This window comes from Thalassophryne amazonica, chromosome 4 (genome assembly GCF_902500255.1).
Source record: "Thalassophryne amazonica chromosome 4, fThaAma1.1, whole genome shotgun sequence".
NCBI classification, from domain to species: Eukaryota; Metazoa; Chordata; class Actinopteri; order Batrachoidiformes; family Batrachoididae; genus Thalassophryne; species Thalassophryne amazonica.
Genome location: NC_047106.1, coordinates 129060356 through 129073336, shown reverse-complemented (window position 1 = coordinate 129073336; position 12981 = coordinate 129060356). Strand labels below are relative to the sequence as shown.

Genomic DNA, 12981 nt, shown 5'->3' with positions numbered 1-12981 from the left:
TCTAAAATTGATTTTTTTTTTTTAATTCATACTGGTTAATTGTTACATCTCTACTTCTACCAGAGCAGGATGTAACTCAGATATTGATGTGTGGTTTCTCTTGGATCCAGCTGTACCACTGCAAACTCAACCTATATTTCATAGATTTATCGTATCAAAGAAACTGCAGCTGGGACAGATTTTTTGGGATTGAAAACTTGAATACTAGAGTTTAAGGTATTGCACATGGACTAATTTAAGATGACAATGTAGCATCAAAGAGGATCCAGTTCCAACAATGATGTGTAGACTTGGATCCCAATCAAAACTGAGTGTTGATGATAGGAATTGTTGTTGTCAGATATTAAACAACATACCATCAGTGATGATGATTTAGAGGTTTAATTCATGAAAGTAAACTAATACTGTTAAGAGTTGTTTGACCAGCCATGCATGTTTTGTTCACCATGCTGTTGTCACTAGAGACAAAGGATTAGTCTGTTAGGATGCATGCTACAATAACGGATTCGTCTGCCAGGACCCACAAAGACACACTAATGAATGATTATTGGAAGCTGCATTTCAGACGCCACATCACCCTCATGGAACCTTTATCAGAGATTCCTCACTCACGTTAAAACAAACCATAGTTTTACCTCATAATCACGAACATATGTCCTTTCTGTATCTCATTCTCTCAGTCCATCCATTACACCAAATCTTCCTCCTCCTCCTCTGTCTGTACACATGCTCGAATAGTAAGATGAAGCACTAAGGAGCAACTGACAGCTCGCTATCATGATGACTGACGGTGAATGGTCTAAAGTACATAGCTCAAGTCCATTTTGGCTATTGATGCAATGGGTTGTATTTAGTCAGTCAATTCATCATGGGTGTTTTGGGTGTAATATGAAATAAACCAATCAGGCTGTCATTTATCATGCACTTAAAAAGCCAGGGGTGTCCTGAAACCTGGTGCAGTGGAGACAAGTGAGAGGGTTTCTGGTGCGTTAACTTATGTGCGCATAAAGTGTGTGAGCGAGAGTAGCCACCAAAGCTCCTTGAGGTGAAGCTTTTGATTTTTCTATTTACTTTAATTCCATTTAATTGTCATTTCAATGCTGTTTGTAGCACAGTGTATAACACGCCTATGTAAAACATATCTAAACATACAGCAGACAGTCTCTGCCCTCGATTTCAAACAGAATCACCTTCTCCTGTCTTGCAATAGCAACACACCAACACTGTGCTTGACCACACCTCATTTTAAGACCTATGGGCGCATAGATGTTCATAAGTATGGTTATTATTTAACAATGTTGACGCTGGTGCGCCTGATGTATGACAGTACTCATAATGTGAACACACCATGTATCAGGCAAATTAGTAAAACGTCATGTAGAAATAACAGTTGAAAAAGGAATACAATCCTGCAGAGAGGCTGATAATAAACTAGGAACCGACTCAAAAAAAGCAACATGATTGAATCAAGTGAAGACATGGACTTAAAACCTTCATTCAGCCAGATTGCTGCTAATTTAGTCAATGAAAATAAAACATATTTAACATGACATGAATGGAGAAACATGAAGCTGTCTTGTTTGTCTGGCGTTACTCAATCGTATACCACCTTAAAACTTTATCTTGATTTCTGCGTGCGCTGATTTGCAGTCTTCCATTATTTACACAAGCGTCGTGTTTCATTTTGGCTTTACTCTTAAGTTTCTACATTAACCGAGTTGCCTTCAAGTAGATCCGTTTTGTAGACATCACTACTTGCCTTGTGAAACCACTGCACTCCTTATGTACAGTGGTATTTACTATTTACAGTCCGCGTTGGGAAATTGCTTCCATTTATACCGTGATATAAGCTTCATCTGTTTGTAAGTAACACATAAATTCCCACTTCTTCTTGGAAACATTCCATTTTTTCACCCCACAATTCTATCACTTTGGTACACAAATGTGAAGAACCAGCTGGTGTGTTGGTGGGTAAAGAGGATAAGTGAAGATGGCTTTCTTGGAAGAAACCAAAGTGTTGTTTTGACTGATATCCAGCTAAAACAAAAAGGGTTTTATTATGTCTTTATATTAACAGTATCAGTAGTGGAATCCCTCCGATACATTACAGGCTAACTTCTTCAATTACTGATAACCCTGTCGTAAAACCTCTAAAACCTCCCAAAACTCAAGGACAAACTGAATGAAACCACACTCAAGAGGCTGACCCAGAGTCAAACACAGCTTGTTTCCTCTACAACATCCACTTTCTCTGACATATCAACATCTTTCTCTCCATCCCCTCTGTCTCTTTGTGCCTGTAACTGTGCATGTTTTTCTGTGATTACTTTACACATGCGTATTGAAAGAATGTTAGTATTTTTCATCCCTGCACTGAAGACCAGGACACACCCAGGCTGCCAAGTTAGCCTTATTAAACAGACGGATATTATTCTTGTAATGTCTGGATACAGGTGGACTGAGTGTCAAAGTATATGTGCATGTTGCTGTGCAGTGTTCCTTGAAATTTCTCCATCCCCCTTTTTTAAAAGCCGTTGATGTGGCAGTAGGCCTCCAGGCTGGAGAAGAGGATGTAGAGGAACCACAGGCCCAGGAACAGCAGGGTGGTCAACAGGCGGGACACTCTGGGTCCACCAAGCTCTCCGCCAATGGAGGGTCGGCGTCGGAAGAGGAGCACAGCCATACAGAAGAAAGCGAAGATGGTGAAGAGTGTAACGGAGAAGGCCAGAGAACCTGGATCCACTGTGAATGCCTTCCCTTTGATTTTCCAGTAGATGGCGGCCACTGACCAGGCCACGCCGATGCCCAAAAACACGTTGACAGCGTTGCTTCCGGTGACGTTTCCCACAGATGCATCAGCATGCTGATCTTGCATGGCAGCAACTTTGCTTGCAATGTATCTGAGATTTGGAAAGAGACAGAGAAAGAAATTCAGTTGCAAGCATGCAAACAAATGGCTGCATTTAAAAAGTTGCAAATATCCTCAGGATGAAACTTTGCAGGTTGTTTGTGCATCAGCGTGGTTGTGCACAACCACCCAGGATGGCAATACCTTTGATATAGCATTTTGTTCACCTATCTATAGGACCCTATCTATACAAACTTGAAAAACAATATGATAGCCATCCCAGGATGGTAGCTAATATGATTAATAAATAGAATTGTACTGACTGTGTTGAATGCTTCATCTCCAAAGTAATGGTCAAACAGTCAACATCCAATGGATTTTATGACACAAGTTACCACACAATTTGATAAGTAATCATGACAGATGGTGCAGTCTATTCCTTTTTTAGAAGCTTCTTAGTTCAACCAATAATTTGTTGTAATACTGAAATTTCCCCATTGAGGGATGAATAAAGGCTTATCTTATCTTATCTTAATTTAGTTCACTTTTTAACAAAATTGGAGCAACTTAAAATTTTGATCCCTCTACAAACTGAAATTGACCTTTGTCACCATTCGTGCTGTTTTACCCTATAACTGTTGTAGCCAATATGGCCACGGACATATCTTTACGTAATCAAAAGTTGCCTTAACTTTCCACTTTTAACAAAGAACTGACTCTCCAGACAATATTAAGGTTGTATGTGTGACACTGGACTGACTCAATGTTATCACCCTGCACTAAAATCCTCCTTTCTCGCAAAGTGATTTGTCTTCTAAACATTTCCTGGCTGAATTCAACTAATTTTTCCTATGGATCAAAGCCACTTGTTGAAATGGTTCCAGGCAACCCCAGTTCAACCTGAATTTATTAGACAGTTTAATGAAACGTGTCCAAATCAGAGAACATCCAGACACCAACAGAACATCCTACAGAACAATTCAATAAACCTAGAATCCCAACCAGCCATATGACAAAAGATCAAAGGTCATAAAAATGGCCAACATTGGGATGGAACGACAATGCCACCTTGAGAAAGGACACGGACCCTTCAATACGTAAATATACCAAAGAAACTATAATTTCTTTTTCTGTTCTTATAGTTAACCAAAGACAATATTTATATTCCAGTGTAATATGTTACATGTTTCTTTCATGTGACGTCATAAGTTCCTTTAACGCCCTGGAGTCGATTGATGCGCCACCGCGTAAAAAGTCACATGACTTAATTAAGCGGATGTAGCACACAATCTGCTCCACTCTGAGTGTCTGTTTGAATGCATGCTGAATGTGTGAAATTCAACCTCCACACCACTTTTTAAATTTTGTTAACAGGCCAAGTATAACTTGAATTATGATTAATAATTTACGCAAGTTTTTGGGAGATAATATTCTCATATTCGCTGCGTGTTTTGCAGACACCTGCAGCAAAAACGACTCATTTCCTGATTCAGCTGGAGGAGCGAGAGGGTTGGAATGAAATACGACTCCCTCAACTGTAGTAAGAAAGGGGTGTTATCATTTGTGGAAAACTCTGGAGCTAACCATTCAACATCATCAACTCTACATGGGTTTGATGACAACCCACAGACCCCACGCACGCGCGCGTGTGTTTTTGCGAACGGGATTTTTCTTTCATGTATTGGTGAATTTTTCTTGATCACTGGTGTAAAATATATTGTCAATAAACAATGATCCCCAATCCATGTAATTTGCTTGCTATGAGAAGAAAAGTGTGGTTTCGTGTGGAGCGAAAAGCAGACAGCAATCAGTTTTGAAAGTTGCGTGATATTTGCCATGCTTGGAGTTGTTTTAGTGTGTGTGGTGGAGTGTTTTAGCATGCGTGGTTACTGTGTGGTGTAGTTATTTAGTGTGTCAAATAATCAGGCATCTGGAACAGCGCGTCAAGTCTTGTTGTTTTTTTTAACTGCATGAAGATGATTGAAGCGCAGTGCACATCATCAGAGTCTGAACCAGAGTGTGATCAATCTGATGATGAAGTGGAATTTATTGTTCTGGTCTGGACAAACGAGAGCAGGTGGATTCACCAAACTGTGCACAGATTAGCCCAGTAGCTCGGACCACGTGCTCCTCTTCGCTTCTCCAGGAGTTGGCACTGCAGAACTCTGCTGCAGCACTGACTCCTGGAACACAGAGCAGGCTCCAGGTGCGAAGAACACAGGAGTTCAGGTCGAGGACCCCCCCCCCCCCAAAGTCCAAAACACTTTTTTTTATTGTTTTTTTTTGGCCACTAACACAGTCTGGACAGTCTGTCAAAAGTCTGACAAAAACAAGGAATTAGGGGAAAAATACACATGGATATTGAGGGCGAATATCTACATTTTTTCTGGCTTCTGATGTGCACTGGACAAGAATTGTTTTTCTGACTGTCTAAAATAATTTGTGTGGCATCTTATTGCATGTAAATATTAAAACTGGTTCGTTAAACATATTTCTGGCTTTCACAGTAAAAAACTAACTTTCTTCTGATTCGCATTTTAGGTTTTGGGGTGAATTTAGGGTTAGTGTGTTAATGCAGTATGTGAGAATGAAAGAAAAACTATAAAGTCACATAGGTGAGGTTGTGCTGACGAAAATGATACCAAACAAGGCCAGGTAAACAGTTTTTTAAGGTAAATTATGAAGGTAAAACCAAAAGTAGTCAAAAACGCCCAATAATTTTATGCTTGACCACAAACTAGACTCCCCCAACCCGACTAATCAGATACTTCACTCATAAGAAAGTTAGTTATTATTTGGCAGTATACATACCTGTTGATAGAGATTACACACACTATTCTGGTTCATTTAAAGTTTATGCTAGAGTAGATTATTTTTTTATGTTTAAAACAGATTTAGGATTAGAGACTGTGACACACTAACAAAGGATTTATCTGATCATAATCCTATCTCCTTGTCTCTGCTGAGGCTAAGAAAAATGAAATAGCTTATGGGAATTAAATTCAAATATATTAATGATCATACCATAGTATCCAAGATAAAGGAAGATATTAAAGAATTTCTAGAGACCAATGAAACAGACGAGGTTTCATCAATCATTTTATGGGATACACTTAAAGCTGTAATGCGATATAAAATAATCTCCATTACCTCCCATCTAAAGAGAATCAAAGAGCAAAAACTAGTGGATCTACAGATGAGCTTAAAGCTGAAACAGCAGGAAGATATAAACACACAACCTCATTGTAAAGCAGGAAATTAAAAAATTACAGAGAGAAATTAACGAATATATATATATAGAACTTTTTCTGAGGCAAAAATATTATGAGATAGGAGGAAAATCATCAAAATACCTGGCATACAAACTATGTAAGCATCAGAAAGAATGTAGTACTGTATATACAAAATTAAGAACCCAAAATGAATATAATGGGCTCATATCCACAAAGCAGCCTAAGGCTAAAAATAGCTCCTAGTGACATTATAAGAAAAAAAAAAATCTTAGAATTTCTTGAATTCTTAGACATTTCTTAGAATTTCTCCTTGGTAAGATGAAAGTTGTCCACAAAGCACCATAGACCTTAAGAGAGCTCCTAAGGTGCCAAACTGAGAGAGTAACAGACTACCTGCTTGATCGATGTAATTATTTTATGTTCATTTACTCTCCTAATGGATTTTAAATTGTTTAGGTTGTTAACATACACACACATTAATATCATTATTTTTATTATTATCAGTATTATTGATATTTTACTTTATTATTACTTCTACAACCCCTGGCAAAAATTATGGAATCACCGGCCTCGGAGGATGTTCATTCAGTTGTTTAATTTTGTAGAAAAAAAGCAGATCAGACATGACACAAAACTAAAGTCATTTCAAATGGCAACTTTCTGGCTTTAAGAAACACTATAAGAAATCAAGAAAAAAAGATTGTGGCAGTCAGTAACAGTTACTTTTTTAGACCAAGCAGAGGGAAAAAAATATGGAATCACTCAATTCTGAGGAAAAAATTATGGAATCAGGGAAAACAAAAGAACGCTCCAACACATCACTAGTATTTTGTTGCACCACCTCTGGCTTTTATAACAGCTTGTAGTCTCTGAGGCATGGACTTAATGAGTGACAAACAGTACTCTTCATCAATCTGGCTCCAACTTTCTCTTTCTTTCAACTTCCACCAAAGATTTTCAATTGGATTAAGATCCGGACTATTTGCAGGCCATGACATTGACCCTATGTGTCGTTTTGCAAGGAATGTTTTCACAGTTTTTGCTCTATGGCAAGATGCATTATCATCTTGAAAAATGATTTCATCATCCCCAAACGTCCTTTCAATTGATGGGATAAGAAAAGTGTCCAAAATATCAGCATGAACTTCTGCATTTATTGATGATATAATGACAGCCATCTCCCCAGTGCCTTTACCTGACATGCAGCCCCATATCATCAATGACTGTGGCAATTTACATGTTCTCTTCAGGCAGTCATCTTTATAAATCTCATTGGAACGGCACCAAACAAAAGTTCCAGCATCATCACCTTGCCCAATGCAGATTCGAGATTCATCACTGAATATGACTTTCATCCAGTCATCCACAGTCCACGATTGCTTTTCCTTAGCCCATTGTAACCTTGTTTTTTTCTGTTTAGGTGTTAATTATGGCTTTCATTTAGCTTTTCTGTATGTAAATCCCATTTCCTTTAGGCGGTTTCTTACAGTTCGGTCACAGACGTTGACTCCAGTTTCCTCCCATTCGTTCCTGCCTTTCCTTGCCTTTAACAACCTTCCCATGTTGTTTGTATTTGGTCCAGAGTTTAGACACAGCTGACTGTGAACAACCAACATCTTTTGCAACATTGCGTGATGATTTACCCTCTTTTAAGAGTTTGATAATCCTCTCCTTTGTTTCAATTGACATCTCTCATGTTGGAGCCATGATTCATGTCATCCACTTGGTGCAACAGCTCTCCAAGGTGTGATCATTCCTTTTTAGATGCAGACTAACGAGCAGATCTGATTTGATGCAGGTGTTAGTTTTGGGGATGAAATTTACAGGGTGATTCCATATTTATTCCTCAGAATTGAGTGAGTCCATATTTTTTACCTCTGCTTGGTCTAAAAAAGTAATCGTTACTGACTGCCACAATTTTTTTTTTCCTGATTTCTTATAGTGTTTCTTAAAGCCAGAAAGTTGCCATTTGAAATGACTTTAGTTTGTGTCATGTCTGTGATCTGCTTTTTTTCTACAAAATTAAACAACTGAATGAACATCCTCCGAGCCGGTGATTCCATATTATTGCCAGGGGTTGTATTTTGTCATTCGATTTTTAAATGTACAACAATGGAAGTAAGTCTTTTCACTTTCTTGTGTCATGCATGCAATTTTAATGTATTTACAATTATATTATGTACTTGCATTGAACTTATTAATAAACTCACGCAAACCTTTAATATGTAGATAATCGGCATGTGAATGAGAATAGTTCAAACATCTTCAAGCTGTGTAACAATTCATTTTGTGGTGAGCTGATGAAATAATGAAAGACAAGTGAGAGCTTTTGTCTTTTTGGCACTCTGCCACTCAGAGGCGCTCTTATTATTCAGACAAAACACACAGCGGCATCAAACATGATACACTTTTGACTTATGGTGACAAAATGGTGACACTTAACTTACTAAACCAACTGACTACAAAACAATAAATCAATAACACTAACAACAGTGTTCAACTAACATGAACCACAAAAGCAATATCTAAAACCCCAAACCCAGAACTCACTAAAACAACTGAACTACAAAAACACATAAATCAATAACACTAACAACAGTGTTCAACTAACATGAACCACAAAGCAATATCTAAAACCCCCAAACCCAGAACTCACTAAACCAACTGAACTACAAAAACACAATAAATCAATAACACTAAACACTGTTAACTAACATGAACCACAAAAGCAATATCTAAAACCCCCCAAACCCAGAACACCCATAATGCACTGCAGCACAAGAATTTCCAGTTTAGCAACCGGCCCGGCAATCGCTCCAATTTAATTTTGCTGAGTATCATCATCATGACATTAAATTATTTTCATGATTACACATTTCTTAATGCAGTTATATGATCGGTTGATTTTACTGTTCATATATGTAGGAGCACAGAGTGCATTTTTTTTTTAATTTCCCCTCCTTTTCCGTGACAACCAATCACAGCTCTTACAGGATCACGTCAAACCTAGCAATGGGGTCAAGTTTTGGGCTGAGTTAGGAGTTCTTTAAGAGGACTTTGAGATGCTTTGTGCATATGGGGCCTGGAGACCAAGACAAACAACTGATAACAGAAAATATATACATCCTAAGACAAATACAAAAGGACAAAACTCAAGCAATTACTTTGCTGCCTGACCCCGACTCTGCCGTCTAACCTGCTCCCTCAGACTCTGGTATTTGGTGTCACTGCCCTGTTTGTTTTAGCCTCTCACACGTGTCTGACCCCTCACGGATTTGGTTGCTTCTCTCTTGTGTACCCTGTCCTATGCCTGGTTGTTGACCTCAATTAAACATTAAAATTAAAAATGGATCCACTCACCTGTGTGTCTCTCTGTAGCTTTTAGCCCATATTAGAAACTGAAAGCACTTATCCTGACCCCATGATGTTACTACTTGGGGATTTATCCACATTAACTTGAAGGAGTCACTGCCAAGGTTTAAATAGTGGCCTAATGTGCCTAACAGGTGTGCTAAAAGTACTGAATCTTTCAGTAGAGAATATGTAAACACACTAATCCGACCAGTTCAGACCCACACCAGTTTGTGTTTACATGAAAAGAGGTCTGTGAAGGATGCTGGGTTCCTCTGCACTAACACTGAAATTTAAAGATGTTTAAATTTCCAGACACAATGCTGGGACAGTGAATCTTCCTACAGAAGGCTCTCCAGTTCCTGACCATCAATTATCTAGAAGCGGAAAGCGTGAGCTGCTCTAAGTTTCTCAGTACCACAATCTCCTCAGTTCCTCCTGTTTGAAGTGGGATGGCGATGCAAGCTGGATCATCAGAAAAGCACGCTACACTTTTTTCTGTCTAAAACTTTAAGGTGCTCAGTAACTTGTGATGGCCAAATGAGGAGTCATGAAGCATTTGACATTTTTCCTGAGAACACTAGATGGCAGTGTCTATTCAAAAAAGGGTTTCAAGGAAACTAAAGTGCATTGTGCTTTGAGCTCTTTTTTTGAATAGACACTGCCATCTTGTGAGCTCATTTAAACAAAACAAAGCAAAGCAAACACCAAATTCGTAATGAGGCCTCACATGGCCATCATTACTGGTCAGGGATGCTTCAGTTTTATAGAGTTGTGATACAAAGTGCTGTCTCCTTTTCTATAACATGGTGGATCAGTAATTCCATAGGTGAGCAGGGCTTGACAGTATTGTTTGCTCATCTTAAAAAATTATGAGCCACAAATTCTCCACATCCCATTTTAAAACGCAGAGGCCAAAATATACTTCAGACAAGTCACATCCTGCCAATCCCCTTTTGGCAACGCTCCCATCAGAAAAAGACACAGGGCAATCAAACAGACACTTGCTTCCTCAGCACTGAATGAAATATTTAAACAGTGCCCCCGCTACACCGTCACCACAAAACTCAAACTACAGCGCAGTAGTTTGAGATTTGTGCAACTCTCCTCGTAAAACCTTGGATCAATTTTGTTTGGGCTGGGGTGTTTTGTTGGGAAAGTGTAGTGACACGGACCCACAAGAGGGGGCGTAAATGAACGGACAATGGAAGGAGTCAAATTATAACACTTTACTGTTGTGAATGACACAACCAAACACAGCAGATTTCAGAATGTGCAAAAGTCAATCAATAAAGGTGTCATGTGGGCAGGCTCGACGATAAGAGACGCCCGTCTGGAAACGAACCAGAACCACACGATTTCCACTACCACCGAACCCGCGGAATACTGGAGCCGCCAACTCCCGAAGTCCCCAGGTGGCCACCGTCTCAGCGTGTCGGATCTGGTACTGCTGGCAGAAAGCAAAGACAGTCAAGTGTGGTGTGTGAACACCCAGCAACAATCCTGGTGGAATTCCACCTCCACCTCTCACTCAATACTTGCAGCGCGTCCTCAGAGGAAAAAGTGCAGTATTGCACAGCCTCCACAAAGGACCGGTACTCCTGCAAACACTCACAATAAACAGATTTTCAGTATTACCACAAAGGCTGAGGATATTACCTCTAGATGAAGATGATATCTCGGCAGTGTGGTGGAGGTGTCTTCCTGCTTTTATTCCAGATGTGGGTTGGTTGATTAGTGACAGCTGTCACGGATGATGGGTGACAGCTGTCATCACGGCTTGTTCCTGAGGCGGCAGCGCCCTCTCGTGCCTGAAGCCTGCACTTCAGGCAGGGCGCCCTCTGGTGGTGGGCCAGCAGTACCTCCTCTTCTGGCGGCCCACACAACAGGACCCCCCCTCAACGGGCCCCTGGCACCCGACCAGCTTGTTCGGGTGGCGACGATAGAAATCGGCCAGGAGGGCCGCGTCCAGGATGAAGCTCCTCTTCACCCAGGAGCATTCTTCGGGTCCATACCCCTCCAGTCCACCAAATACTGAAAGCCCCGGCCCATTCGACGGACGTCCAAGAGCCGGCGAACTGTCCAAGCCAGCTCCCCGTCGATATACGGGCAGAGGCGGCGCCGGACCGGGTGCACAGAGGGGTGAGGTGTGATTGGCTGATTCGGGAGACATGGAAAACCGGATGGATCCGCAGTGAGGCGGGAGTTGGAGCCTCACTGCGGTAGGACTGAGGACCTTCAGGATGGGGAAGGGTCCAATGAGCGGTCTTTTAGCTTGGGGGACCCGACCTGGAGTGGAATGTCCTTAGTGGAAAGCCATACCTCCTGCCCGGGCTGGCATGCGGGGGCCGGGACGTGACGGTCTGCATGGGCTTTAGCCCTCATCCGGGCCCTCAACAAGGCCGAACGGGCGGTGCGCCACACCCGACGGCATCTCCGACGGGTGGGCCTGGACCGAGGGCACACCGACCTCTCCCTCCCCAAGGGAAACAAAGGGGGTTGGTACCCCAGACCACACCTCGAATGGGGAGAGGCCGGTGGCAGAGGACACTTGGCTGTTATGAGCGTACTCGATCCAGGCCAGATGTTCCTCCAAGCCGTCGGGTGTGCGGAGGTCGTGCACCTAAGGGCTTGCTCCAACTCCTGGTTGGCCCGTTCGACCTGTCCGTTAGTCTGTGGGTGATACCCAGACGAGAGGCTTACGGTGGCCCCCAGTTCCCGGCAGAAACTTCTCCACACCTGCGAGGAGAACTGGGGACTGCGATCCGAAACGATGTCTGTTGGTATCCCATGCAGCCGGACGACATGGTGGACCAGGAGATCCGCCGTCTCCTGGGCCGACGGGAGCTTCGGGAGGGCCCACGAAGTGGGCCGCCTTGGAGAATCGGTCCACTATCGTGAGGATGGTGGTGTGTCCCCGGGACAGCGGGAGGCCCGTGACAAAATCCAGACCGATGTGGGACCAGGGGCGGTGAGGCACAGGAAGTGGCTGTAGGAGTCCCTGTGCCTTCTGGTGGTCCGCCTTGCCCCTGGCGCAGGGGGTGCAGGCCTGGATGTAAGCCCGGACATCAGTCTCCAGGGACGCCCACCAGAAGCGCTGCCGGACCACTGCCACGGTCCTACGCACCCCTGGGTGGCAGGAGAGCTTGGACCCGTGACAGAAGTCCAGAACAGCAGCTCTGGCCTCTGGTGGGACGTACAACCTGTCTTTCGTCCTGTTCCGGATCCGGGCTCCGTGCCAGGGCCTCCCGGACGGTCCTTCTCCACTCCCAGGTCAGGGTAGGCCACGATAGTGGACTCCGGTAGAATGGGTTCCGGTGGATCCGACAGCCTCGGTCTTGACTTCCCGTTCATGCACACGGGACAGGGCATCCGATCTTTGGTTCTTGGTCCGGGGCGGTAGGTGATCCGGAGTCAAAACGGCCGAAAAACAGTGACCAGCGGCTTGCCTGGGGTTCAGTCGCTTGGCGGTCCTGATATACTCCAGGTTCCGGTGGTCCGTGAAAACCGTGAAAGGCAACTGATGCTCCCTCCAGCAGGTGTCTCCAC

General features: G+C 42.5%; 1 protein-coding gene across 1 annotated transcript in view; it reads right to left on the bottom strand.

The window, feature by feature from the left end:
* Positions 1–12981, bottom strand: part of LOC117508719 (sodium/calcium exchanger 2-like) — a 554569-nt gene that overhangs the window by 30684 nt on the left and 510904 nt on the right.